This window comes from Crinia signifera, chromosome 6, assembly GCF_055691185.1.
Source record: "Crinia signifera chromosome 6, ASM5569118v1, whole genome shotgun sequence".
Taxonomy (NCBI): domain Eukaryota; kingdom Metazoa; phylum Chordata; class Amphibia; order Anura; family Myobatrachidae; genus Crinia; species Crinia signifera.
In genome coordinates this window covers 36,924,151-36,946,848 of record NC_139222.1, presented here as the reverse complement: position 1 = coordinate 36,946,848, position 22,698 = coordinate 36,924,151, and the positions used below count along the sequence as shown (strand labels likewise).

Here is a 22,698-nt window from a genome sequence, read left to right as displayed (position 1 = left end):
ATGAATAGCTTATTTTTATTGTCTTTTAACAACAAATGTTACTGCCACAGTTGTCAAAAAATTCTGTGTGTAAAAATTTCTGCAGGTCATGTAAGATACATTCAATATTAAATAATTCTCAGACTAATGCATTTTGTATTAGTTTAAAAGAAAGCATAAAATCGGTTTCCTGCGCTAGCCGGGACTCAAACCCGGGTCGCAAGAATGGGAATCTTGCATGATACCCCTACACTACTAGCACATTAGACTGCTGTAGAGTATATACAACGCGAATGCAAATCAATTGATGATATTTCACCAAAACTGCACAATGTGGCTTTCCTTTTCAAGCGAAATTGTACTAACTGCACTGCTGCATAGATTTTTCTAATTAAACCATAGATTTCTTTGCTTCATGAAATGTCAATGTAGCCGTCCTTTTCAAGTAACATTATGCTAATTGCAACTCAGTCTAGAATTCCCAAATTATGAAATATATTGTTTTGTTCAACTGATACATAGACAAATGTCAAGAAATGTCATGTTATTAACTTTACAATGCTCTTGAAACTAATTAAGAAATGTAATTTTACTCATATTAGAAGATTGTATAATTAGCTTATTTTTATTGTCTTTTAACAACAAATGTTACTGCCACAGTTGTCAAAAAATTCTGTGTGTAAAATTTTCTGCAGGTCATGTAAGATACATTCAATATTAAATAATTCTTAGACTAATACATTTTGTATTAGTTTAAAAGAAAGCCTAAAATCGGTTTCCTGCGCTAGCCGGGACTCGAACCCGGGTCGCAAGAATGGGAATCTTGCATGATACCCCTACACTACTAGCGCTTTAGAAAGCATAAAATGTTTTTTCTGCGCTAGCCGGGAATCGAACCCGGGTCGCAAGAATGGGAATCTTGCATGATACCCCTACACTATTGGCGCTTTAGACTGCCATAGAGTACATACACCGCGAACGCAAATCAATTGATGATATTTCACCAAAACTGCACAATGTGGCTTTCCTTTTCAATCGAAATTGTACTAACTGCACTGCTGCATAGATTTTTCTAATTAAACCATAGATTTCTTTGCTTCATGAAATTTCAATGTAGCCGTCCTTTTCAAGTAACATTATGCTAATTGCACCTCAGTCTAGAATTCCCAAATTATGAAATATATTGTTTTGTTCAACTGATACATATACAAATGTCAAGAAATGTCATGTTATTAACTTTGCAATGCTCTTGAAACTAATTAAGAAATGTAATTTTACTCATATTAGAAGATTGTATGAATAGCTTATTTTTATTGTCTTTTAACAACAAATGTTACTGCCACAGTTGTCAAAAAATTCTGTGTGTAAAAATGTCTGCAGGTAATGTAAGATACATTCAATATTAAATAATTCTTAGACTAATACATTTTGTATTAGTTTAAAAGAAAGCATAAAATGTGTTTCCTGCGCTAGCCGGGAATCGAACCCGGGTCGCAAGAATGGGAATTTTGCATGATACCCCTACACTACTAGCGCTTTAGACTGCCATAGAAAACATACACCGCGAACGCAAATCAATTGATGATATTTCACCAAAACTGCACAATGTGGCTTTCCTTTTCAAGCGAAATTGTACTAACTGCACTGCTGCATAGATTTTTCTAATTAAACCATAGATTTCTTTGCTTCATGAAATTTCAATGTAGCCGTTCTTTTCAAGTAACATTATGCTAATTGCACCTCAGTCTAGAATTTCCAAATTATGAAATAAATTGTTTTGTTCAACTGATACATATGCAAATGTCAAGAAATGTCATGTTATTAACTTTGCAATGCTCTTGAAACTAATTAAGAAATGTAATTTTACTCATATTAGAAGATTGTATGAATAGCTTATTTTTATTGTCTTTTACAACAAATGTTACTGCCACAGTTGTCAAAAAATTCTGTGTGTAAAAATTTCTGCAGGTCATGTAAGATACATTCAATATTAAATAATTCTTAGACTAATACATTTTGTATTAGTTTAAAAGAAAGCATAAAATCTGTTTCTTGCGCTAGCCGGGACTCGAACCCGGGTCGCAAGAATGGGAATCTTGCATGATACCCCTACACTACTAGCGCTTTAGACTGCCATAGAGTACATACACCGCGAACGCAAATCAATTGATGATATTTCACCAAAACTGCACAATGTGGCTTTCCTTTTCAATCGAAATTGTACTAACTGCACTGCTGCATAGATTTTTCTAATTAAACCATAGATTTCTTTGCTTCATGAAATTTCAATGTAGCCGTCCTTTTCAAGTAACATTATGCTAATTGCACCTCAGTCTAGAATTCCCAAATTATGAAATATATTGTTTTGTTCAACTGATACATATACAAATGTCAAGAAATGTCATGTTATTAACTTTGCAATGCTCTTGAAACTAATTAAGAAATGTAATTTTACTCATATTAGAAGATTGTATGAATAGCTTATTTTTATTGTCTTTTAACAACAAATGTTACTGCCACAGTTGTCAAAAAATTCTGTGTGTAAAAATTTCTGCAGGTCATGTAAGATACATTCAATATTAAATAATTCTCAGACTAATACATTTTGTATTAGTTTAAAAGAAAGCATAAAATGTGTTTCCTGCGCTAGCCGGGACTCGAACCCGGGTCGCAAGAATGGGAATCTTGCATGATACCCCTACACTACTAGCGCTTTAGACTGCCATAGAGTACATACACCGCGAACGCAAATCAATTGATGATATTTCACCAAAACTGCACAATGTGGCTTTCCTTTTCAATCGAAATTGTACTAACTGCACTGCTGCATAGATTTTTCTAATTAAACCATAGATTTCTTTGCTTCATGAAATTTCAATGTAGCCGTCCTTTTCAAGTAACATTATGCTAATTGCACCTCAGTCTAGAATTCCCAAATTATGAAATATATTGTTTTGTTCAACTGATACATATACAAATGTCAAGAAATGTCATGTTATTAACTTTGCAATGCTCTTGAAACTAATTAAGAAATGTAATTTTACTCATATTAGAAGATTGTATGAATAGCTTATTTTTATTGTCTTTTAACAACAAATGTTACTGCCACAGTTGTCAAAAAATTCTGTGTGTAAAAATTTCTGCAGGTCATGTAAGATACATTCAATATTAAATAATTCTCAGACTAATACATTTTGTATTAGTTTAAAAGAAAGCATAAAATCTGTTTCCTGCGCTAGCCGGGACTCGAACCCGGGTCGCAAGAATGGGAATCTTGCATGATACCCCTACACTACTAGCGCTTTAGACTGCTGTAGAGTACATACAACGCGAATGCAAATCAATTGATGATATTTCACCAAAACTGCACAATGTGGCTTTCCTTTTCAATCGAAATTGTACTAACTGCACTGCTGCATAGATTTTTCTAATTAAACCATAGATTTCTTTGCTTCATGAAATTTCAATGTAGCCGTCCTTTTCAAGTAACATTATGCTAATTGCACCTCAGTCTAGAATTCCCAAATTATGAAATATATTGTTTTGTTCAACTGATACATATACAAATGTCAAGAAATGTCATGTTATTAACTTTGCAATGCTCTTGAAACTAATTAAGAATTGTAATTTTACTCATATTAGAAGATTGTATGAATAGCTTATTTTTATTGTCTTTTAACAACAAATGTTACTGCCACAGTTGTCAAAAAATTCTGTGTGTAAAAATTTCTGCAGGTCATGTAAGATACATTCAATATTAAATAATTCTCAGACTAATACATTTTGTATTAGTTTAAAAGAAAGCATAAAATCTGTTTCCTGCGCTAGCCGGGACTCGAACCCGGGTCGCAAGAATGGGAATCTTGCATGATACCCCTACACTACTAGCGCTTTAGACTGCCATAGAGTACATACATCGCAAACGCAAATCAATTGATGATATTTCACCAAAACTGCACAATGTGGCTTTCCTTTTCAAGCGAAATTGTACTAACTGCACTGCTGCATAGATTTTTCTAATTAAACCATAGATTTCTTTGCTTCATGAAATGTCAATGTAGCCGTCCTTTTCAAGTAACATTATGCTAATTGCACCTCAGCCTAGAATTCCCAAATTATGAAATATATTGTTTTGTTCAACTGATACATATACAAATGTCAAGAAATGTCATGTTATTAACTTTACAATGCTCTTGAAACTAATTAAGAAATGTAATTTTACTCATATTAGAAGATTGTATAATTAGCTTATTTTTATTGTCTTTTAACAACAAATGTTACTGCCACAGTTGTCAAAAAATTCTGTGTGTAAAATTTTCTGCAGGTCATGTAAGATACATTCAATATTAAATAATTCTTAGACTAATACATTTTGTATTAGTTTAAAAGAAAGCATAAAATCGGTTTCCTGCGCTAGCCGGGACTCGAACCCGGGTCGCAAGAATGGGAATCTTGCATGATACCCCTACACTACTAGCGCTTTAGACTGCCATAGAGTACATACAACGTGAATGCAAATCAATTGATGATATTTCACCAAAACTGCACAATGTGGCTTTCCTTTTCAAGCGAAATTGTACTAACTGCACTGCTGCATAGATTTTTCTAATTAAACCATAGATTTCTTTGCTTCATGAAATGTCAATGTAGCCGTCCTTTTCAAGTAACATTATGCTAATTGCACCTCAGTCTAGAATTCCCAAATTATGAAATATATTGTTTTGTTCAACTGATACATATACAAATGTCAAGAAATGTCATGTTATTAACTTTGCAATGCTCTTGAAACTAATTAAGAAATGTAATTTTACTCATATTAGAAGATTGTATGAATAGCTTATTTTTATTGTCTTTTAACAACAAATGTTACTGCCACAGTTGTCAAAAAATTCTGTGTGTAAAAATGTCTGCAGGTAATGTAAGATACATTCAATATTAAATAATTCTTAGACTAATACATTTTGTATTAGTTTAAAAGAAAGCATAAAATGTGTTTCCTACATTTTGTATTAGTTTAAAAGGAAGCATAAAATCTGTTTCCTGCGCTAGCCGGGACTCAAACCCGGGTCGCAAGAATGGGAATCTTGCGTGATACCCCTACACTACTAGCGCTTTAGACTGCCGTAGACTACATAGATCGCGAACGCAAATCAATTGATGATATTTCACCAAAACTGCACAATGTGGCTTTCCTTTTAAAGCGAAATTGTACTAACTGCACTGCTGCATAGATTTTTCTAATTAAACCATAGATTTCTTTGCTTCATGAAATTTCAATGTAGCCGTCCTTTTCAAGTAACATTATGCTAATTGCACCTCAGTCTAGAATTTCCAAATTATGAAATAAATTGTTTTGTTCAACTGATACATATGCAAATGTCAAGAAATGTCATGTTATTAACTTTGCAATGCTCTTGAAACTAATTAAGAAATGTAATTTTACTCATATTAGAAGATTGTATGAATAGCTTATTTTTATTGTCTTTTACAACAAATGTTACTGCCACAGTTGTCAAAAAATTCTGTGTGTAAAAATTTCTGCAGGTCATGTAAGATACATTCAATATTAAATAATTCTTAGACTAATACATTTTGTATTAGTTTAAAAGAAAGCATAAAATCTGTTTCTTGCGCTAGCCGGGACTCGAACCCGGGTCGCAAGAATGGGAATCTTGCATGATACCCCTACACTACTAGCGCTTTAGACTGCCATAGAGTACATACACCGCGAACGCAAATCAATTGATGATATTTCACCAAAACTGCACAATGTGGCTTTCCTTTTCAATCGAAATTGTACTAACTGCACTGCTGCATAGATTTTTCTAATTAAACCATAGATTTCTTTGCTTCATGAAATTTCAATGTAGCCGTCCTTTTCAAGTAACATTATGCTAATTGCACCTCAGTCTAGAATTCCCAAATTATGAAATATATTGTTTTGTTCAACTGATACATATACAAATGTCAAGAAATGTCATGTTATTAACTTTGCAATGCTCTTGAAACTAATTAAGAATTGTAATTTTACTCATATTAGAAGATTGTATGAATAGCTTATTTTTCTTGTCTTTTAACAACAAATGTTACTGCCACAGTTGTCAAAAAATTCTGTGTGTAAAAATTTCTGCAGGTCATGTAAGATACATTCAATATTAAATAATTCTCAGACTAATACATTTTGTATTAGTTTAAAAGAAAGCATAAAATCTGTTTCCTGCGCTAGCCGGGACTCGAACCCGGGTCGCAATAATGGGAATCTTGCATGATACCCCTACACTACTAGTGCTTTAGACTGCCATAGAGTACATACATCGCGAACGCAAATCAATTGATGATATTTCACCAAAACTGCACAATGTGGCTTTCCTTTTCAAGCGAAATTGTACTAACTGCACTGCTGCATAGATTTTTCTAATTAAACCATAGATTTCTTTGCTTCATGAAATGTCAATGTAGCCGTCCTTTTCAAGTAACATTATGCTAATTGCACCTCAGTCTAGAATTCCCAAATTATGAAATATATTGTTTTGTTCAACTGATACATATACAAATGTCAAGAAATGTCATGTTATTAACTTTACAATGCTCTTGAAACTAATTAAGAAATGTAATTTTACTCATATTAGAAGATTGTATGAATAGCTTATTTTTATTGTCTTTTACAACAAATGTTACTGCCACAGTTGTCAAAAAATTCTGTGTGTAAAAATTTCTGCAGGTCATGTAAGATACATTCAATATTAAATAATTCTTAGACTAATACATTTTGTATTAGTTTAAAAGAAAGCATAAATTCGGTTTTTTGCGCTAGCCGGGAATCGAACCCGGGTCGCAAGAATGGGAATCTTGCATGATACCCCTACACTACTAGCGCTTTAGACTGCCATAGAGTACATACACCGCGAACGCAAATCAATTGATGATATTTCACCAAAACTGCCCAATGTGGCTTTCCTTTTCAAGCGAAATTGTACTAACTGCACTGCTGCATAGATTTTTCTAATTAAACCATAGATTGCTTTGCTTAATGAAATTTCAATGTAGCCGTCCTTTTCAAGTAACATTATGCTAATTGCACCTCAGTCTAGAATTCCCAAATTATGAAATATATTGTTTTGTTCAACTGATACATATACAAATGTCAAGAAATGTCATGTTATTAACTTTGCAATGCTCTTGAAACTAATTAAGAAATGTAATTTTACTCATATTAGAAGATTGTATGAATAGCTTATTTTTATTGTCTTTTAACAACAAATGTTACTGCCACAGTTGTCAAAAAATTCTGTGTGTAAAATTTTCTGCAGGTCATGTAAGATACATTCAATATTAAATAATTCTTAGACTAATACATTTTGTATTAGTTTAAAAGAAAGCATAAAATCGGTTTCCTGCGCTAGCCGGGACTCGAACCCGGGTCGCAAGAATGGGAATCTTGCATGATACCCCTACACTACTAGCGCTTTAGACTGCCATAGAGTACATACAACGTGAATGCAAATCAATTGATGATATTTCACCAAAACTGCACAATGTGGCTTTCCTTTTCAAGCGAAATTGTACTAACTGCACTGCTGCATAGATTTTTCTAATTAAACCATAGATTTCTTTGCTTCATGAAATGTCAATGTAGCCGTCCTTTTCAAGTAACATTATGCTAATTGCACCTCAGTCTAGAATTCCCAAATTATGAAATATATTGTTTTGTTCAACTGATACATATACAAATGTCAAGAAATGTCATGTTATTAACTTTGCAATGCTCTTGAAACTAATTAAGAAATGTAATTTTACTCATATTAGAAGATTGTATGAATAGCTTATTTTTATTGTCTTTTAACAACAAATGTTACTGCCACAGTTGTCAAAAAATTCTGTGTGTAAAAATGTCTGCAGGTAATGTAAGATACATTCAATATTAAATAATTCTTAGACTAATACATTTTGTATTAGTTTAAAAGAAAGCATAAAATGTGTTTCCTGCGCTAGCCGGGAATCGAACCCGGGTCGCAAGAATGGGAATTTTGCATGATACCCCTACACTACTAGCGCTTTAGACTGCCATAGAAAACATACACCGCGAACGCAAATCAATTGATGATATTTCACCAAAACTGCACAATGTGGCTTTCCTTTTCAAGCGAAATTGTACTAACTGCACTGCTGCATAGATTTTTCTAATTAAACCATAGATTTCTTTGCTTCATGAAATTTCAATGTAGCCGTTCTTTTCAAGTAACATTATGCTAATTGCACCTCAGTCTAGAATTTCCAAATTATGAAATAAATTGTTTTGTTCAACTGATACATATGCAAATGTCAAGAAATGTCATGTTATTAACTTTGCAATGCTCTTGAAACTAATTAAGAAATGTAATTTTACTCATATTAGAAGATTGTATGAATAGCTTATTTTTATTGTCTTTTACAACAAATGTTACTGCCACAGTTGTCAAAAAATTCTGTGTGTAAAAATTTCTGCAGGTCATGTAAGATACATTCAATATTAAATAATTCTTAGACTAATACATTTTGTATTAGTTTAAAAGAAAGCATAAAATCTGTTTCTTGCGCTAGCCGGGACTCGAACCCGGGTCGCAAGAATGGGAATCTTGCATGATACCCCTACACTACTAGCGCTTTAGACTGCCATAGAGTACATACACCGCGAACGCAAATCAATTGATGATATTTCACCAAAACTGCACAATGTGGCTTTCCTTTTCAATCGAAATTGTACTAACTGCACTGCTGCATAGATTTTTCTAATTAAACCATAGATTTCTTTGCTTCATGAAATTTCAATGTAGCCGTCCTTTTCAAGTAACATTATGCTAATTGCACCTCAGTCTAGAATTCCCAAATTATGAAATATATTGTTTTGTTCAACTGATACATATACAAATGTCAAGAAATGTCATGTTATTAACTTTGCAATGCTCTTGAAACTAATTAAGAAATGTAATTTTACTCATATTAGAAGATTGTATGAATAGCTTATTTTTATTGTCTTTTAACAACAAATGTTACTGCCACAGTTGTCAAAAAATTCTGTGTGTAAAAATTTCTGCAGGTCATGTAAGATACATTCAATATTAAATAATTCTCAGACTAATACATTTTGTATTAGTTTAAAAGAAAGCATAAAATCTGTTTCCTGCGCTAGCCGGGACTCGAACCCGGGTCACAAGAATGGGAATCTTGCATGATACCCCTACACTACTAGCGCTTTAGACTGCTGTAGAGTACATACAACGCGAATGCAAATCAATTGATGATATTTCACCAAAACTGCACAATGTGGCTTTCCTTTTCAATCGAAATTGTACTAACTGCACTGCTGCATAGATTTTTCTAATTAAACCATAGATTTCTTTGCTTCATGAAATTTCAATGTAGCCGTCCTTTTCAAGTAACATTATGCTAATTGCACCTCAGTCTAGAATTCCCAAATTATGAAATATATTGTTTTGTTCAACTGATACATATACAAATGTCAAGAAATGTCATGTTATTAACTTTGCAATGCTCTTGAAACTAATTAAGAATTGTAATTTTACTCATATTAGAAGATTGTATGAATAGCTTATTTTTATTGTCTTTTAACAACAAATGTTACTGCCACAGTTGTCAAAAAATTCTGTGTGTAAAAATTTCTGCAGGTCATGTAAGATACATTCAATATTAAATAATTCTCAGACTAATACATTTTGTATTAGTTTAAAAGAAAGCATAAAATCTGTTTCCTGCGCTAGCCGGGACTCGAACCCGGGTCGCAAGAATGGGAATCTTGCATGATACCCCTACACTACTAGCGCTTTAGACTGCCATAGAGTACATACATCGCAAACGCAAATCAATTGATGATATTTCACCAAAACTGCACAATGTGGCTTTCCTTTTCAAGCGAAATTGTACTAACTGCACTGCTGCATAGATTTTTCTAATTAAACCATAGATTTCTTTGCTTCATGAAATGTCAATGTAGCCGTCCTTTTCAAGTAACATTATGCTAATTGCACCTCAGCCTAGAATTCCCAAATTATGAAATATATTGTTTTGTTCAACTGATACATATACAAATGTCAAGAAATGTCATGTTATTAACTTTACAATGCTCTTGAAACTAATTAAGAAATGTAATTTTACTCATATTAGAAGATTGTATAATTAGCTTATTTTTATTGTCTTTTAACAACAAATGTTAATGCCACAGTTGTCAAAAAATTCTGTGTGTAAAATTTTCTGCAGGTCATGTAAGATACATTCAATATTAAATAATTCTTAGACTAATACATTTTGTATTAGTTTAAAAGAAAGCATAAAATCGGTTTCCTGCGCTAGCCGGGACTCGAACCCGGGTCGCAAGAATGGGAATTTTGCATGATACCCCTACACTACTAGCGCTTTAGACTGCCATAGAGTACATACAACGTGAATGCAAATCAATTGATGATATTTCACCAAAACTGCACAATGTGGCTTTCCTTTTCAAGCGAAATTGTACTAACTGCACTGCTGCATAGATTTTTCTAATTAAACCATAGATTTCTTTGCTTCATGAAATGTCAATGTAGCCGTCCTTTTCAAGTAACATTATGCTAATTGCACCTCAGTCTAGAATTCCCAAATTATGAAATATATTGTTTTGTTCAACTGATACATATACAAATGTCAAGAAATGTCATGTTATTAACTTTGCAATGCTCTTGAAACTAATTAAGAAATGTAATTTTACTCATATTAGAAGATTGTATGAATAGCTTATTTTTATTGTCTTTTAACAACAAATGTTACTGCCACAGTTGTCAAAAAATTCTGTGTGTAAAAATTTCTGCAGGTCATGTAAGATACATTCAATATTAAATAATTCTCAGACTAATACATTTTGTATTAGTTTAAAAGAAAGCATAAAATCTGTTTCCTGCGCTAGCCGGGACTCGAACCCGGGTCGCAAGAATGGGAATCTTGCATGATACCCCTACACTACTAGCGCTTTAGACTGCTGTAGAGTACATACAACGCGAATGCAAATCAATTGATGATATTTCACCAAAACTGCACAATGTGGCTTTCCTTTTCAATCGAAATTGTACTAACTGCACTGCTGCATAGATTTTTCTAATTAAACCATAGATTTCTTTGCTTCATGAAATTTCAATGTAGCCGTCCTTTTCAAGTAACATTATGCTAATTGCACCTCAGTCTAGAATTCCCAAATTATGAAATATATTGTTTTGTTCAACTGATACATATACAAATGTCAAGAAATGTCATGTTATTAACTTTGCAATGCTCTTGAAACTAATTAAGAATTGTAATTTTACTCATATTAGAAGATTGTATGAATAGCTTATTTTTATTGTCTTTTAACAACAAATGTTACTGCCACAGTTGTCAAAAAATTCTGTGTGTAAAAATTTCTGCAGGTCATGTAAGATACATTCAATATTAAATAATTCTCAGACTAATACATTTTGTATTAGTTTAAAAGAAAGCATAAAATCTGTTTCCTGCGCTAGCCGGGACTCGAACCCGGGTCGCAAGAATGGGAATCTTGCATGATACCCCTACACTACTAGCGCTTTAGACTGCCATAGAGTACATACATCGCAAACGCAAATCAATTGATGATATTTCACCAAAACTGCACAATGTGGCTTTCCTTTTCAAGCGAAATTGTACTAACTGCACTGCTGCATAGATTTTTCTAATTAAACCATAGATTTCTTTGCTTCATGAAATGTCAATGTAGCCGTCCTTTTCAAGTAACATTATGCTAATTGCACCTCAGCCTAGAATTCCCAAATTATGAAATATATTGTTTTGTTCAACTGATACATATACAAATGTCAAGAAATGTCATGTTATTAACTTTACAATGCTCTTGAAACTAATTAAGAAATGTAATTTTACTCATATTAGAAGATTGTATAATTAGCTTATTTTTATTGTCTTTTAACAACAAATGTTACTGCCACAGTTGTCAAAAAATTCTGTGTGTAAAATTTTCTGCAGGTCATGTAAGATACATTCAATATTAAATAATTCTTAGACTAATACATTTTGTATTAGTTTAAAAGAAAGCATAAAATCGGTTTCCTGCGCTAGCCGGGACTCGAACCCGGGTCGCAAGAATGGGAATCTTGCATGATACCCCTACACTACTAGCGCTTTAGACTGCCATAGAGTACATACAACGTGAATGCAAATCAATTGATGATATTTCACCAAAACTGCACAATGTGGCTTTCCTTTTCAAGCGAAATTGTACTAACTGCACTGCTGCATAGATTTTTCTAATTAAACCATAGATTTCTTTGCTTCATGAAATGTCAATGTAGCCGTCCTTTTCAAGTAACATTATGCTAATTGCACCTCAGTCTAGAATTCCCAAATTATGAAATATATTGTTTTGTTCAACTGATACATATACAAATGTCAAGAAATGTCATGTTATTAACTTTGCAATGCTCTTGAAACTAATTAAGAAATGTAATTTTACTCATATTAGAAGATTGTATGAATAGCTTATTTTTATTGTCTTTTAACAACAAATGTTACTGCCACAGTTGTCAAAAAATTCTGTGTGTAAAAATTTCTGCAGGTCATGTAAGATACATTCAATATTAAATAATTCTTAGACTAATACATTTTGTATTAGTTTAAAAGGAAGCATAAAATCTGTTTCCTGCGCTAGCCGGGACTCAAACCCGGGTCGCAAGAATGGGAATCTTGCGTGATACCCCTACACTACTAGCGCTTTAGACTGCCGTAGACTACATAGATCGCGAACGCAAATCAATTGATGATATTTCACCAAAACTGCACAATGTGGCTTTCCTTTTCAAGCGAAATTGTACTAACTGCACTGCTGCATAGATTTTTCTAATTAAACCATAGATTTCTTTGCTTCATGAAATTTCAATGTAGCCGTCCTTTTCAAGTAACATTATGCTAATTGCACCTCAGTCTAGAATTTCTAAATTATTAAATAAATTGTTTTGTTCAACTGATACATATGCAAATGTCAAGAAATGTCATGTTATTAACTTTGCAATGCTCTTGAAACTAATTAAGAAATGTAATTTTACTCATATTAGAAGATTGTATGAATAGCTTATTTTTATTGTCTTTTACAACAAATGTTACTGCCACAGTTGTCAAAAAATTCTGTGTGTAAAAATTTCTGCAGGTCATGTAAGATACATTCAATATTGAATAATTCTTAGACTAATACATTTTGTATTAGTTTAAAAGGAAGCATAAAATCTGTTTCCTGCGCTAGCCGGGACTCAAACCCGGGTCGCAAGAATGGGAATCTTGCGTGATACCCCTACACTACTAGCGCTTTAGACTGCCGTAGACTACATAGATCGCGAACGCAAATCAATTGATGATATTTCATCAAAACTGCACAATGTGGCTTTCCTTTTAAAGCGAAATTGTACTAACTGCACTGCTGCATAGATTTTTCTAATTAAACCATAGATTTCTTTGCTTCATGAAATTTCAATGTAGCCGTCCTTTTCAAGTAACATTATGCTAATTGCACCTCAGTCTAGAATTTCCAAATTATGAAATAAATTGTTTTGTTCAACTGATACATATGCAAATGTCAAGAAATGTCATGTTATTAACTTTGCAATGCTCTTGAAACTAATTAAGAAATGTAATTTTACTCATATTAGAAGATTGTATGAATAGCTTATTTTTATTGTCTTTTACAACAAATGTTACTGCCACAGTTGTCAAAAAATTCTGTGTGTAAAAATTTCTGCAGGTCATGTAAGATACATTCAATATTAAATAATTCTTAGACTAATACATTTTGTATTAGTTTAAAAGAAAGCATAAAATCTGTTTCTTGCGCTAGCCGGGACTCGAACCCGGGTCGCAAGAATGGGAATCTTGCATGATACCCCTACACTACTAGCGCTTTAGACTGCCATAGAGTACATACACCGCGAACGCAAATCAATTGATGATATTTCACCAAAACTGCACAATGTGGCTTTCCTTTTCAATCGAAATTGTACTAACTGCACTGCTGCATAGATTTTTCTAATTAAACCATAGATTTCTTTGCTTCATGAAATGTCAATGTAGCCGTCCTTTTCAAGTAACATTATGCTAATTGCACCTCAGTCTAGAATTCCCAAATTATGAAATATATTGTTTTGTTCAACTGATACATATACAAATGTCAAGAAATGTCATGTTATTAACTTTACAATGCTCTTGAAACTAATTAAGAAATGTAATTTTACTCATATTAGAAGATTGTATGAATAGCTTATTTTTATTGTCTTTTACAACAAATGTTACTGCCACAGTTGTCAAAAAATTCTGTGTGTAAAAATTTCTGCAGGTCATGTAAGATACATTCAATATTAAATAATTCTTAGACTAATACATTTTGTATTAGTTTAAAAGAAAGCATAAAATCTGTTTCTTGCGCTAGCCGGGACTCGAACCCGGGTCGCAAGAATGGGAATCTTGCATGATACCCCTACACTACTAGCGCTTTAGACTGCCATAGAGTACATACACCGCGAACGCAAATCAATTGATGATATTTCACCAAAACTGCACAATGTGGCTTTCCTTTTCAATCGAAATTGTACTAACTGCACTGCTGCATAGATTTTTCTAATTAAACCATAGATTTCTTTGCTTCATGAAATTTCAATGTAGCCGTCCTTTTCAAGTAACATTATGCTAATTGCACCTCAGTCTAGAATTCCCAAATTATGAAATATATTGTTTTGTTCAACTGATACATATACAAATGTCAAGAAATGTCATGTTATTAACTTTGCAATGCTCTTGAAACTAATTAAGAATTGTAATTTTACTCATATTAGAAGATTGTATGAATAGCTTATTTTTATTGTCTTTTAACAACAAATGTTACTGCCACAGTTGTCAAAAAATTCTGTGTGTAAAAATTTCTGCAGGTCATGTAAGATACATTCAATATTAAATAATTCTCAGACTAATACATTTTGTATTAGTTTAAAAGAAAGCATAAAATCTGTTTCCTGCGCTAGCCGGGACTCGAACCCGGGTCGCAAGAATGGGAATCTTGCATGATACCCCTACACTACTAGTGCTTTAGACTGCCATAGAGTACATACATCGCGAACGCAAATCAATTGATGATATTTCACCAAAACTGCACAATGTGGCTTTCCTTTTCAAGCGAAATTGTACTAACTGCACTGCTGCATAGATTTTTCTAATTAAACCATAGATTTCTTTGCTTCATGAAATGTCAATGTAGCCGTCCTTTTCAAGTAACATTATGCTAATTGCACCTCAGTCTAGAATTCCCAAATTATGAAATATATTGTTTTGTTCAACTGATACATATACAAATGTCAAGAAATGTCATGTTATTAACTTTGCAATGCTCTTGAAACTAATTAAGAATTGTAATTTTACTCATATTAGAAGATTGTATGAATAGCTTATTTTTATTGTCTTTTAACAACAAATGTTACTGCCACAGTTGTCAAAAAATTCTGTGTGTAAAAATTTCTGCAGGTCATGTAAGATACATTCAATATTAAATAATTCTCAGACTAATACATTTTGTATTAGTTTAAAAGAAAGCATAAAATCTGTTTCTTGCGCTAGCCGGGACTCGAACCCGGGTCGCAAGAATGGGAATCTTGCATGATACCCCTACACTACTAGTGCTTTAGACTGCCATCGAGTACATACATCGCGAACGCAAATCAATTGATGATATTTCACCAAAACTGCACAATGTGGCTTTCCTTTTCAAGCGAAATTGTACTAACTGCACTGCTGCATAGATTTTTCTAATTAAACCATAGATTTCTTTGCTTCATGAAATGTCAATGTAGCCGTCCTTTTCAAGTAACATTATGCTAATTGCACCTCAGTCTAGAATTCCCAAATTATGAAATATATTGTTTTGTTCAACTGATACATATACAAATGTCAAGAAATGTCATGTTATTAACTTTACAATGCTCTTGAAACTAATTAAGAAATGTAATTTTACTCATATTAGAAGATTGTATGAATAGCTTATTTTTATTGTCTTTTACAACAAATGTTACTGCCACAGTTGTCAAAAAATTCTGTGTGTAAAAATTTCTGCAGGTCATGTAAGATACATTCAATATTAAATAATTCTTAGACTAATACATTTTGTATTAGTTTAAAAGAAAGCATAAATTCTGTTTTTTGCGCTAGCCGGGAATCGAACCCGGGTCGCAAGAATGGGAATCTTGCATGATACCCCTACACTACTAGCGCTTTAGACTGCCATAGAGTACATACACCGCGAACGCAAATCAATTGATGATATTTCACCAAAACTGCCCAATGTGGCTTTCCTTTTTAAGCGAAATTGTACTAACTGCACTGCTGCATAGATTTTTCTAATTAAACCATAGATTGCTTTGCTTAATGAAATTTCAATGTAGCCGTCCTTTTCAAGTAACATTATGCTAATTGCACCTCAGTCTAGAATTCCCAAATTATGAAATATATTGTTTTGTTCAACTGATACATATACAAATGTCAAGAAATGTCATGTTATTAACTTTGCAATGCTCTTGAAACTAATTAAGAAATGTAATTTTACTCATATTAGAAGATTGTATGAATAGCTTATTTTTATTGTCTTTTAACAACAAATGTTACTGCCACAGTTGTCAAAAAATTCTGTGTGTAAAAATTTCTGCAGGTCATGTAAGATACATTCAATATTAAATAATTCTCAGACTAATGCATTTTGTATTAGTTTAAAAGAAAGCATAAAATCGGTTTCCTGCGCTAGCCGGGACTCAAACCCGGGTCGCAAGAATGGGAATCTTGCATGATACCCCTACACTACTAGCGCATTAGACTGCTGTAGAGTATATACAACGTGAATGCAAATCAATTGATGATATTTCACCAAAACTGCACAATGTGGCTTTCCTTTTCAAGCGAAATTGTACTAACTGCACTGCTGCATAGATTTTTCTAATTAAACCATAGATTTCTTTGCTTCATGAAATGTCAATGTAGCCGTCCTTTTCAAGTAACATTATGCTAATTGCAACTCAGTCTAGAATTCCCAAATTATGAAATATATTGTTTTGTTCAACTGATACATAGACAAATGTCAAGAAATGTCATGTTATTAACTTTACAATGCTCTTGAAACTAATTAAGAAATGTAATTTTACTCATATTAGAAGATTGTATAATTAGCTTATTTTTATTGTCTTTTAACAACAAATGTTACTGCCACAGTTGTCAAAAAATTCTGTGTGTAAAATTTTCTGCAGGTCATGTAAGATACATTCAATATTAAATAATTCTTAGACTAATACATTTTGTATTAGTTTAAAAGAAAGCCTAAAATCGGTTTCCTGCGCTAGCCGGGACTCGAACCCGGGTCGCAAGAATGGGAATCTTGCATGATACCCCTACACTACTAGCGCTTTAGAAAGCATAAAATGTGTTTCCTGCGCTAGCCGGGAATCGAACCCGGGTCGCAAGAATGGGAATCTTGCATGATACCCCTACACTACTAGCGCTTTAGACTGCCATAGAGTACATACACCGCGAACGCAAATCAATTGATGATATTTCACCAAAACTGCACAATGTGGCTTTCCTTTTCAATCGAAATTGTACTAACTGCACTGCTGCATAGATTTTTCTAATTAAACCATAGATTTCTTTGCTTCATGAAATTTCAATGTAGCCGTCCTTTTCAAGTAACATTATGCTAATTGCACCTCAGTCTAGAATTCCCAAATTATGAAATATATTGTTTTGTTCAACTGATACATATACAAATGTCAAGAAATGTCATGTTATTAACTTTGCAATGCTCTTGAAACTAATTAAGAAATGTAATTTTACTCATATTAGAAGATTTTATGAATAGCTTATTTTTATTGTCTTTTAACAACAAATGTTACTGCCACAGTTGTCAAAAAATTCTGTGTGTAAAAATGTCTGCAGGTAATGTAAGATACATTCAATATTAAATAATTCTTAGACTAATACATTTTGTATTAGTTTAAAAGAAAGCATAAAATGTGTTTCCTGCGCTAGCCGGGAATCGAACCCGGGTCGCAAGAATGGGAATCTTGCATGATACCCCTACACTACTAGCGCTTTAGACTGCCATAGAAAACATACACCGCGAACGCAAATCAATTGATGATATTTCACCAAAACTGCACAATGTGGCTTTCCTTTTCAAGCGAAATTGTACTAACTGCACTGCTGCATAGATTTTTCTAATTAAACCATAGATTTCTTTGCTTCATGAAATGTCAATGTAGCCGTCCTTTTCAAGTAACATTATGCTAATTGCAACTCAGTCTAGAATTCCCAAATTATGAAATATATTGTTTTGTTCAACTGATACATAGACAAATGTCAAGAAATGTCATGTTATTAACTTTACAATGCTCTTTAAACTAATTAAGAAATGTAATTTTACTCATATTAGAAGATTGTATAATTAGCTTATTTTTATTGTCTTTTAACAACAAATGTTACTGCCACAGTTGTCAAAAAATTCTGTGTGTAAAATTTTCTGCAGGTCATGTAAGATACATTCAATATTAAATAATTCTTAGACTAATACATTTTGTATTAGTTTAAAAGAAAGCCTAAAATCGGTTTCCTGCGCTAGCCGGGACTCGAACCCGGGTCGCAAGAATGGGAATCTTGCATGATACCCCTACACTACTAGCGCTTTAGAAAGCATAAAATGTGTTTCCTGCGCTAGCCGGGAATCGAACCCGGGTCGCAAGAATGGGAATCTTGCATGATACCCCTACACTACTAGCGCTTTAGACTGCCATAGAGTACATACACCGCGAACGCAAATCAATTGATGATATTTCACCAAAACTGCACAATGTGGCTTTCCTTTTCAATCGAAATTGTACTAACTGCACTGCTGCATAGATTTTTCTAATTAAACCATAGATTTCTTTGCTTCATGAAATTTCAATGTAGCCGTCCTTTTCAAGTAACATTATGCTAATTGCACCTCAGTCTAGAATTCCCAAATTATGAAATATATTGTTTTGTTCAACTGATACATATACAAATGTCAAGAAATGTCATGTTATTAACTTTGCAATGCTCTTGAAACTAATTAAGAAATGTAATTTTACTCATATTAGAAGATTGTATGAATAGCTTATTTTTATTGTCTTTTAACAACAAATGTTACTGCCACAGTTGTCAAAAAATTCTGTGTGTAAAAATGTCTGCAGGTAATGTAAGATACATTCAATATTAAATAATTCTTAGACTAATACATTTTGTATTAGTTTAAAAGAAAGCATAAAATGTGTTTCCTGCGCTAGCCGGGAATCGAACCCGGGTCGCAAGAATGGGAATCTTGCATGATACCCCTACACTACTAGCGCTTTAGACTGCCATAGAAAACATACACCGCGAACGCAAATCAATTGATGATATTTCACCAAAACTGCACAATTTGGCTTTCCTTTTCAAGCGAAATTGTACTAACTGCACTGCTGCATAGATTTTTCTAATTAAACCATAGATTTCTTTGCTTCATGAAATTTCAATGTAGCCGTTCTTTTCAAGTAACATTATGCTAATTGCACCTCAGTCTAGAATTTCCAAATTATGAAATAAATTGTTTTGTTCAACTGATACATATGCAAATGTCAAGAAATGTCATGTTATTAACTTTGCAATGCTCTTGAAACTAATTAAGAAATGTAATTTTACTCATATTAGAAGATTGTATGAATAGCTTATTTTTATTGTCTTTTACAACAAATGTTACTGCCACAGTTGTCAAAAAATTCTGTGTGTAAAAATTTCTGCAGGTCATGTAAGATACATTCAATATTAAATAATTCTTAGACTAATACATTTTGTATTAGTTTAAAAGAAAGCATAAAATCGGTTTCCTGCGCTAGCCGGGACTCAAACCCGGGTCGCAAGAATGGGAATCTTGCATGATACCCCTACACTACTAGCGCTTTAGACTGCCATAGAGTACATACACCGCGAACGCAAATCAATTGATGATATTTCACCAAAACTGCACAATGTGGCTTTCCTTTTCAAGCGAAATTGTACTAACTGCACTGCTGCATAGATTTTTCTAATTAAACCATAGATTTCTTTGCTTCATGAAATTTCAATGTAGCCGTCCTTTTCAAGTAACATTATGCTAATTGCACCTCAGTCTAGAATTCCCAAATTATGAAATATATTGTTTTGTTCAACTGATACATATACAAATGTCAAGAAATGTCATGTTATTAACTTTGCAATGCTCTTGAAACTAATTAAGAAATGTAATTTTACTCATATTAGAAGATTGTATGAATAGCTTATTTTTATTGTCTTTTAACAACAAATGTTACTGCCACAGTTGTCAAAAAATTCTGTGTGTAAAAATTTCTGCAGGTCATGTAAGATACATTCAATATTAAATAATTCTCAGACTAATACATTTTGTATTAGTTTAAAAGAAAGCATAAAATCGGTTTCCTGCGCTGGCCGGGACTCGAACTCGGGTCGTAAGAATGGGAATCTTGCATGATACCCCTACACTACTAGCGCATTAGACTGCTGTAGAATACATACAACGCGAATGCAAATCAATTGATGATATTTCACCAAAACTGCACAATGTGGCTTTCCTTTTCAAGCGAAATTGTACTAACTGCACTGCTGCATAGATTTTTCTAATTAAACCATAGATTTCTTTGCTTCATGAAATTTCAATGTAGCCGTCCTTTTCAAGTAACATTATGCTAATTGCACCTCAGTCTAGAATTTCCAAATGATGAAATAAATTGTTTTGTTCAACTGATACATATGCAAATGTCAAGAAATGTCATGTTATTAACTTTGCAATGCTCTTGAAACTAATTAAGAAATGTAATTTTACTCATATTAGAAGATTATATGAATAGCTTATTTTTATTGTCTTTTACAACAAATGTTACTGCCACAGTTGTCAAAAAATTCTGTGTGTAAAAATTTCTGCAGGTCATGTAAGATACATTCAATATTAAATAATTCTTAGACTAATACATTTTGTATTAGTTTAAAAGAAAGCATAAAATGTGTTTCCTGCGCTAGCCGGGAATCGAACCCGGGTCGCAAGAATGGGAATCTTGCATGATACCCCTACACTACTAGCGCTTTAGACTGCCATAGAGTACATACACCGCGAACGCAAATCAATTGATGATATTTCACCAAAACTGCACAATGTGGCTTTCCTTTTCAAGCGAAATTGTACTAACTGCACTGCTGCATAGATTTTTCTAATTATGAAATAAATTGTTTTGTTCAACTGATACATATACAAATGTCAAGAAATGTCATGTTATTAACTTTGCAATGCTCTTGAAACTAATTAAGAAATGTAATTTTACTCATATTAGAAGATTGTAAGAATAGCTTATTTTTATTGTCTTTTAACAACAAATGTTACTGCCACAGTTGTCAAAAAATTCTGTGTGTAAAAATTTCTGCAGGTCATGTAAGATACATTCAATATTAAATAATTCTTAGACTAATACATTTTGTATTAGTTTAAAAGAAAGCATAAAATCTGTTTCCTGCGCTAGCCGGGACTCGAACCCGGGTCGCAAGAATGGGAATCTTGCATGATACCCCTATACTACTAGCGATTTAGACTGCCATAGAGTACATGCAACGTGAACGCAAATCAATTGATGATATTTCACCAAAACTGCACAATGTGGCTTTCCTTTTCAAGCAAAATTGTACTAACTGCACTGCTGCATATATTTTTCTAATTAAACCATAGATTTCTTTGCTTCATGAAATTTCAATGTAGCTGTCCTTTTCAAGTAACATTATGCTAATTGCACCTCAGTCTAGAATTCCCAAATTATGAAATATATTGTTTTGTTCAACTGATACATATACAAATGTCAAGAAATGTCATGTTATTAACTTTGAAATGCTCTTGAAACTAATTAAGAAATGTAATTTTACTCATATTAGAAGATTGTATGAATAGCTTATTTTTATTGTCTTTTAACAACAAATGTTACTGCCACAGTTGTCAAAAAATTCTGTGTGTAAAAATGTCTGCAGGTCATGTAAGATACATTCAATATTAAATAATTCTTAGACTAATACATTTTGTATTAGTTTAAATAGAAAGCATAAAATCGGTTTCCTGCGCTAGCCGGGACTCGAACCCGGGTCGCAAGAATGGGAATCTTGCATGATACCCCTACACTACTAGCGCTTTAGACTGCCATAGAGTACATACAACGCAAATGCAAATCAATTGATGATATTTCACCAAAACTGCACAATGTGGCTTTCCTTTTCAAGCGAAATTGTACTAACTGCACTGCTGCATAGATTTTTCTAATTAAACCATAGATTTCTTTGCTTCATGAAATTTCAATGTAGCCGTCCTTTTCAAGTAACATTATGCTAATTTCACCTCAGTCTAGAATTCCCAAATTATGAAATATATTGTTTTGTTCAACTGATACATATACAAATGTCAAGAAATGTCATGTTATTAACTTTGCAATGCTCTTGAAACTAATTAAGAATTGTAATTTTACTCATATTAGAAGATTGTATGAATAGCTTATTTTTATTGTCTTTTAACAACAAATGTTACTGCCACAGTTGTCAAAAAATTCTGTGTGTAAAAATTTCTGCAGGTCA

At 32.8% G+C, this 22,698-nt stretch overlaps 39 non-coding genes across 39 annotated transcripts; all 39 read right to left on the bottom strand.

Moving 5' to 3' along the window:
• Nucleotides 1-170: 170 nt before the first annotated feature.
• Nucleotides 171-241, bottom strand: TRNAG-CCC (transfer RNA glycine (anticodon CCC)). Its single transcript has one exon. It is a non-coding gene; the product is annotated as a tRNA-Gly (tRNA).
• A 518-nt stretch (nucleotides 242-759) lies between these two features.
• TRNAG-CCC (transfer RNA glycine (anticodon CCC)) lies at nucleotides 760-830 on the bottom strand. The gene has a single exon. It is a non-coding gene; the product is annotated as a tRNA-Gly (tRNA).
• A 25-nt stretch (nucleotides 831-855) lies between these two features.
• Nucleotides 856-926, bottom strand: TRNAG-CCC (transfer RNA glycine (anticodon CCC)). Its single transcript has one exon. It is a non-coding gene; the product is annotated as a tRNA-Gly (tRNA).
• Nucleotides 927-1,444: 518 nt separating this feature from the next.
• On the bottom strand, nucleotides 1,445-1,515 carry TRNAG-CCC (transfer RNA glycine (anticodon CCC)). Its single transcript has one exon. It is a non-coding gene; the product is annotated as a tRNA-Gly (tRNA).
• A 517-nt stretch (nucleotides 1,516-2,032) lies between these two features.
• Nucleotides 2,033-2,103, bottom strand: TRNAG-CCC (transfer RNA glycine (anticodon CCC)). The gene has a single exon. It is a non-coding gene; the product is annotated as a tRNA-Gly (tRNA).
• A 518-nt stretch (nucleotides 2,104-2,621) lies between these two features.
• Nucleotides 2,622-2,692, bottom strand: TRNAG-CCC (transfer RNA glycine (anticodon CCC)). Its single transcript has one exon. It is a non-coding gene; the product is annotated as a tRNA-Gly (tRNA).
• Nucleotides 2,693-3,210: 518 nt separating this feature from the next.
• Nucleotides 3,211-3,281, bottom strand: TRNAG-CCC (transfer RNA glycine (anticodon CCC)). The gene has a single exon. It is a non-coding gene; the product is annotated as a tRNA-Gly (tRNA).
• A 518-nt stretch (nucleotides 3,282-3,799) lies between these two features.
• Nucleotides 3,800-3,870, bottom strand: TRNAG-CCC (transfer RNA glycine (anticodon CCC)). Its single transcript has one exon. It is a non-coding gene; the product is annotated as a tRNA-Gly (tRNA).
• A 518-nt stretch (nucleotides 3,871-4,388) lies between these two features.
• On the bottom strand, nucleotides 4,389-4,459 carry TRNAG-CCC (transfer RNA glycine (anticodon CCC)). Its single transcript has one exon. It is a non-coding gene; the product is annotated as a tRNA-Gly (tRNA).
• A 561-nt stretch (nucleotides 4,460-5,020) lies between these two features.
• On the bottom strand, nucleotides 5,021-5,091 carry TRNAG-CCC (transfer RNA glycine (anticodon CCC)). The gene has a single exon. It is a non-coding gene; the product is annotated as a tRNA-Gly (tRNA).
• A 517-nt stretch (nucleotides 5,092-5,608) lies between these two features.
• Nucleotides 5,609-5,679, bottom strand: TRNAG-CCC (transfer RNA glycine (anticodon CCC)). The gene has a single exon. It is a non-coding gene; the product is annotated as a tRNA-Gly (tRNA).
• A 1,106-nt stretch (nucleotides 5,680-6,785) lies between these two features.
• On the bottom strand, nucleotides 6,786-6,856 carry TRNAG-CCC (transfer RNA glycine (anticodon CCC)). The gene has a single exon. It is a non-coding gene; the product is annotated as a tRNA-Gly (tRNA).
• A 518-nt stretch (nucleotides 6,857-7,374) lies between these two features.
• Nucleotides 7,375-7,445, bottom strand: TRNAG-CCC (transfer RNA glycine (anticodon CCC)). The gene has a single exon. It is a non-coding gene; the product is annotated as a tRNA-Gly (tRNA).
• A 518-nt stretch (nucleotides 7,446-7,963) lies between these two features.
• Nucleotides 7,964-8,034, bottom strand: TRNAG-CCC (transfer RNA glycine (anticodon CCC)). The gene has a single exon. It is a non-coding gene; the product is annotated as a tRNA-Gly (tRNA).
• A 517-nt stretch (nucleotides 8,035-8,551) lies between these two features.
• TRNAG-CCC (transfer RNA glycine (anticodon CCC)) lies at nucleotides 8,552-8,622 on the bottom strand. The gene has a single exon. It is a non-coding gene; the product is annotated as a tRNA-Gly (tRNA).
• A 518-nt stretch (nucleotides 8,623-9,140) lies between these two features.
• TRNAG-CCC (transfer RNA glycine (anticodon CCC)) lies at nucleotides 9,141-9,211 on the bottom strand. Its single transcript has one exon. It is a non-coding gene; the product is annotated as a tRNA-Gly (tRNA).
• A 518-nt stretch (nucleotides 9,212-9,729) lies between these two features.
• Nucleotides 9,730-9,800, bottom strand: TRNAG-CCC (transfer RNA glycine (anticodon CCC)). Its single transcript has one exon. It is a non-coding gene; the product is annotated as a tRNA-Gly (tRNA).
• A 518-nt stretch (nucleotides 9,801-10,318) lies between these two features.
• TRNAG-CCC (transfer RNA glycine (anticodon CCC)) lies at nucleotides 10,319-10,389 on the bottom strand. Its single transcript has one exon. It is a non-coding gene; the product is annotated as a tRNA-Gly (tRNA).
• A 518-nt stretch (nucleotides 10,390-10,907) lies between these two features.
• Nucleotides 10,908-10,978, bottom strand: TRNAG-CCC (transfer RNA glycine (anticodon CCC)). The gene has a single exon. It is a non-coding gene; the product is annotated as a tRNA-Gly (tRNA).
• Nucleotides 10,979-11,496: 518 nt separating this feature from the next.
• TRNAG-CCC (transfer RNA glycine (anticodon CCC)) lies at nucleotides 11,497-11,567 on the bottom strand. Its single transcript has one exon. It is a non-coding gene; the product is annotated as a tRNA-Gly (tRNA).
• A 518-nt stretch (nucleotides 11,568-12,085) lies between these two features.
• Nucleotides 12,086-12,156, bottom strand: TRNAG-CCC (transfer RNA glycine (anticodon CCC)). The gene has a single exon. It is a non-coding gene; the product is annotated as a tRNA-Gly (tRNA).
• Nucleotides 12,157-12,674: 518 nt separating this feature from the next.
• TRNAG-CCC (transfer RNA glycine (anticodon CCC)) lies at nucleotides 12,675-12,745 on the bottom strand. The gene has a single exon. It is a non-coding gene; the product is annotated as a tRNA-Gly (tRNA).
• Nucleotides 12,746-13,262: 517 nt separating this feature from the next.
• On the bottom strand, nucleotides 13,263-13,333 carry TRNAG-CCC (transfer RNA glycine (anticodon CCC)). Its single transcript has one exon. It is a non-coding gene; the product is annotated as a tRNA-Gly (tRNA).
• Nucleotides 13,334-13,850: 517 nt separating this feature from the next.
• TRNAG-CCC (transfer RNA glycine (anticodon CCC)) lies at nucleotides 13,851-13,921 on the bottom strand. Its single transcript has one exon. It is a non-coding gene; the product is annotated as a tRNA-Gly (tRNA).
• Nucleotides 13,922-14,438: 517 nt separating this feature from the next.
• TRNAG-CCC (transfer RNA glycine (anticodon CCC)) lies at nucleotides 14,439-14,509 on the bottom strand. The gene has a single exon. It is a non-coding gene; the product is annotated as a tRNA-Gly (tRNA).
• Nucleotides 14,510-15,027: 518 nt separating this feature from the next.
• TRNAG-CCC (transfer RNA glycine (anticodon CCC)) lies at nucleotides 15,028-15,098 on the bottom strand. The gene has a single exon. It is a non-coding gene; the product is annotated as a tRNA-Gly (tRNA).
• A 518-nt stretch (nucleotides 15,099-15,616) lies between these two features.
• Nucleotides 15,617-15,687, bottom strand: TRNAG-CCC (transfer RNA glycine (anticodon CCC)). The gene has a single exon. It is a non-coding gene; the product is annotated as a tRNA-Gly (tRNA).
• A 517-nt stretch (nucleotides 15,688-16,204) lies between these two features.
• On the bottom strand, nucleotides 16,205-16,275 carry TRNAG-CCC (transfer RNA glycine (anticodon CCC)). Its single transcript has one exon. It is a non-coding gene; the product is annotated as a tRNA-Gly (tRNA).
• Nucleotides 16,276-16,793: 518 nt separating this feature from the next.
• TRNAG-CCC (transfer RNA glycine (anticodon CCC)) lies at nucleotides 16,794-16,864 on the bottom strand. Its single transcript has one exon. It is a non-coding gene; the product is annotated as a tRNA-Gly (tRNA).
• A 518-nt stretch (nucleotides 16,865-17,382) lies between these two features.
• TRNAG-CCC (transfer RNA glycine (anticodon CCC)) lies at nucleotides 17,383-17,453 on the bottom strand. Its single transcript has one exon. It is a non-coding gene; the product is annotated as a tRNA-Gly (tRNA).
• Nucleotides 17,454-17,478: 25 nt separating this feature from the next.
• On the bottom strand, nucleotides 17,479-17,549 carry TRNAG-CCC (transfer RNA glycine (anticodon CCC)). Its single transcript has one exon. It is a non-coding gene; the product is annotated as a tRNA-Gly (tRNA).
• Nucleotides 17,550-18,067: 518 nt separating this feature from the next.
• TRNAG-CCC (transfer RNA glycine (anticodon CCC)) lies at nucleotides 18,068-18,138 on the bottom strand. The gene has a single exon. It is a non-coding gene; the product is annotated as a tRNA-Gly (tRNA).
• Nucleotides 18,139-18,656: 518 nt separating this feature from the next.
• TRNAG-CCC (transfer RNA glycine (anticodon CCC)) lies at nucleotides 18,657-18,727 on the bottom strand. The gene has a single exon. It is a non-coding gene; the product is annotated as a tRNA-Gly (tRNA).
• A 25-nt stretch (nucleotides 18,728-18,752) lies between these two features.
• On the bottom strand, nucleotides 18,753-18,823 carry TRNAG-CCC (transfer RNA glycine (anticodon CCC)). The gene has a single exon. It is a non-coding gene; the product is annotated as a tRNA-Gly (tRNA).
• Nucleotides 18,824-19,341: 518 nt separating this feature from the next.
• On the bottom strand, nucleotides 19,342-19,412 carry TRNAG-CCC (transfer RNA glycine (anticodon CCC)). The gene has a single exon. It is a non-coding gene; the product is annotated as a tRNA-Gly (tRNA).
• Nucleotides 19,413-19,929: 517 nt separating this feature from the next.
• TRNAG-CCC (transfer RNA glycine (anticodon CCC)) lies at nucleotides 19,930-20,000 on the bottom strand. The gene has a single exon. It is a non-coding gene; the product is annotated as a tRNA-Gly (tRNA).
• A 1,106-nt stretch (nucleotides 20,001-21,106) lies between these two features.
• Nucleotides 21,107-21,177, bottom strand: TRNAG-CCC (transfer RNA glycine (anticodon CCC)). The gene has a single exon. It is a non-coding gene; the product is annotated as a tRNA-Gly (tRNA).
• A 423-nt stretch (nucleotides 21,178-21,600) lies between these two features.
• On the bottom strand, nucleotides 21,601-21,671 carry TRNAG-CCC (transfer RNA glycine (anticodon CCC)). The gene has a single exon. It is a non-coding gene; the product is annotated as a tRNA-Gly (tRNA).
• Nucleotides 21,672-22,190: 519 nt separating this feature from the next.
• Nucleotides 22,191-22,261, bottom strand: TRNAG-CCC (transfer RNA glycine (anticodon CCC)). The gene has a single exon. It is a non-coding gene; the product is annotated as a tRNA-Gly (tRNA).
• Between the last annotated feature and the right edge of the window lie 437 nt (nucleotides 22,262-22,698).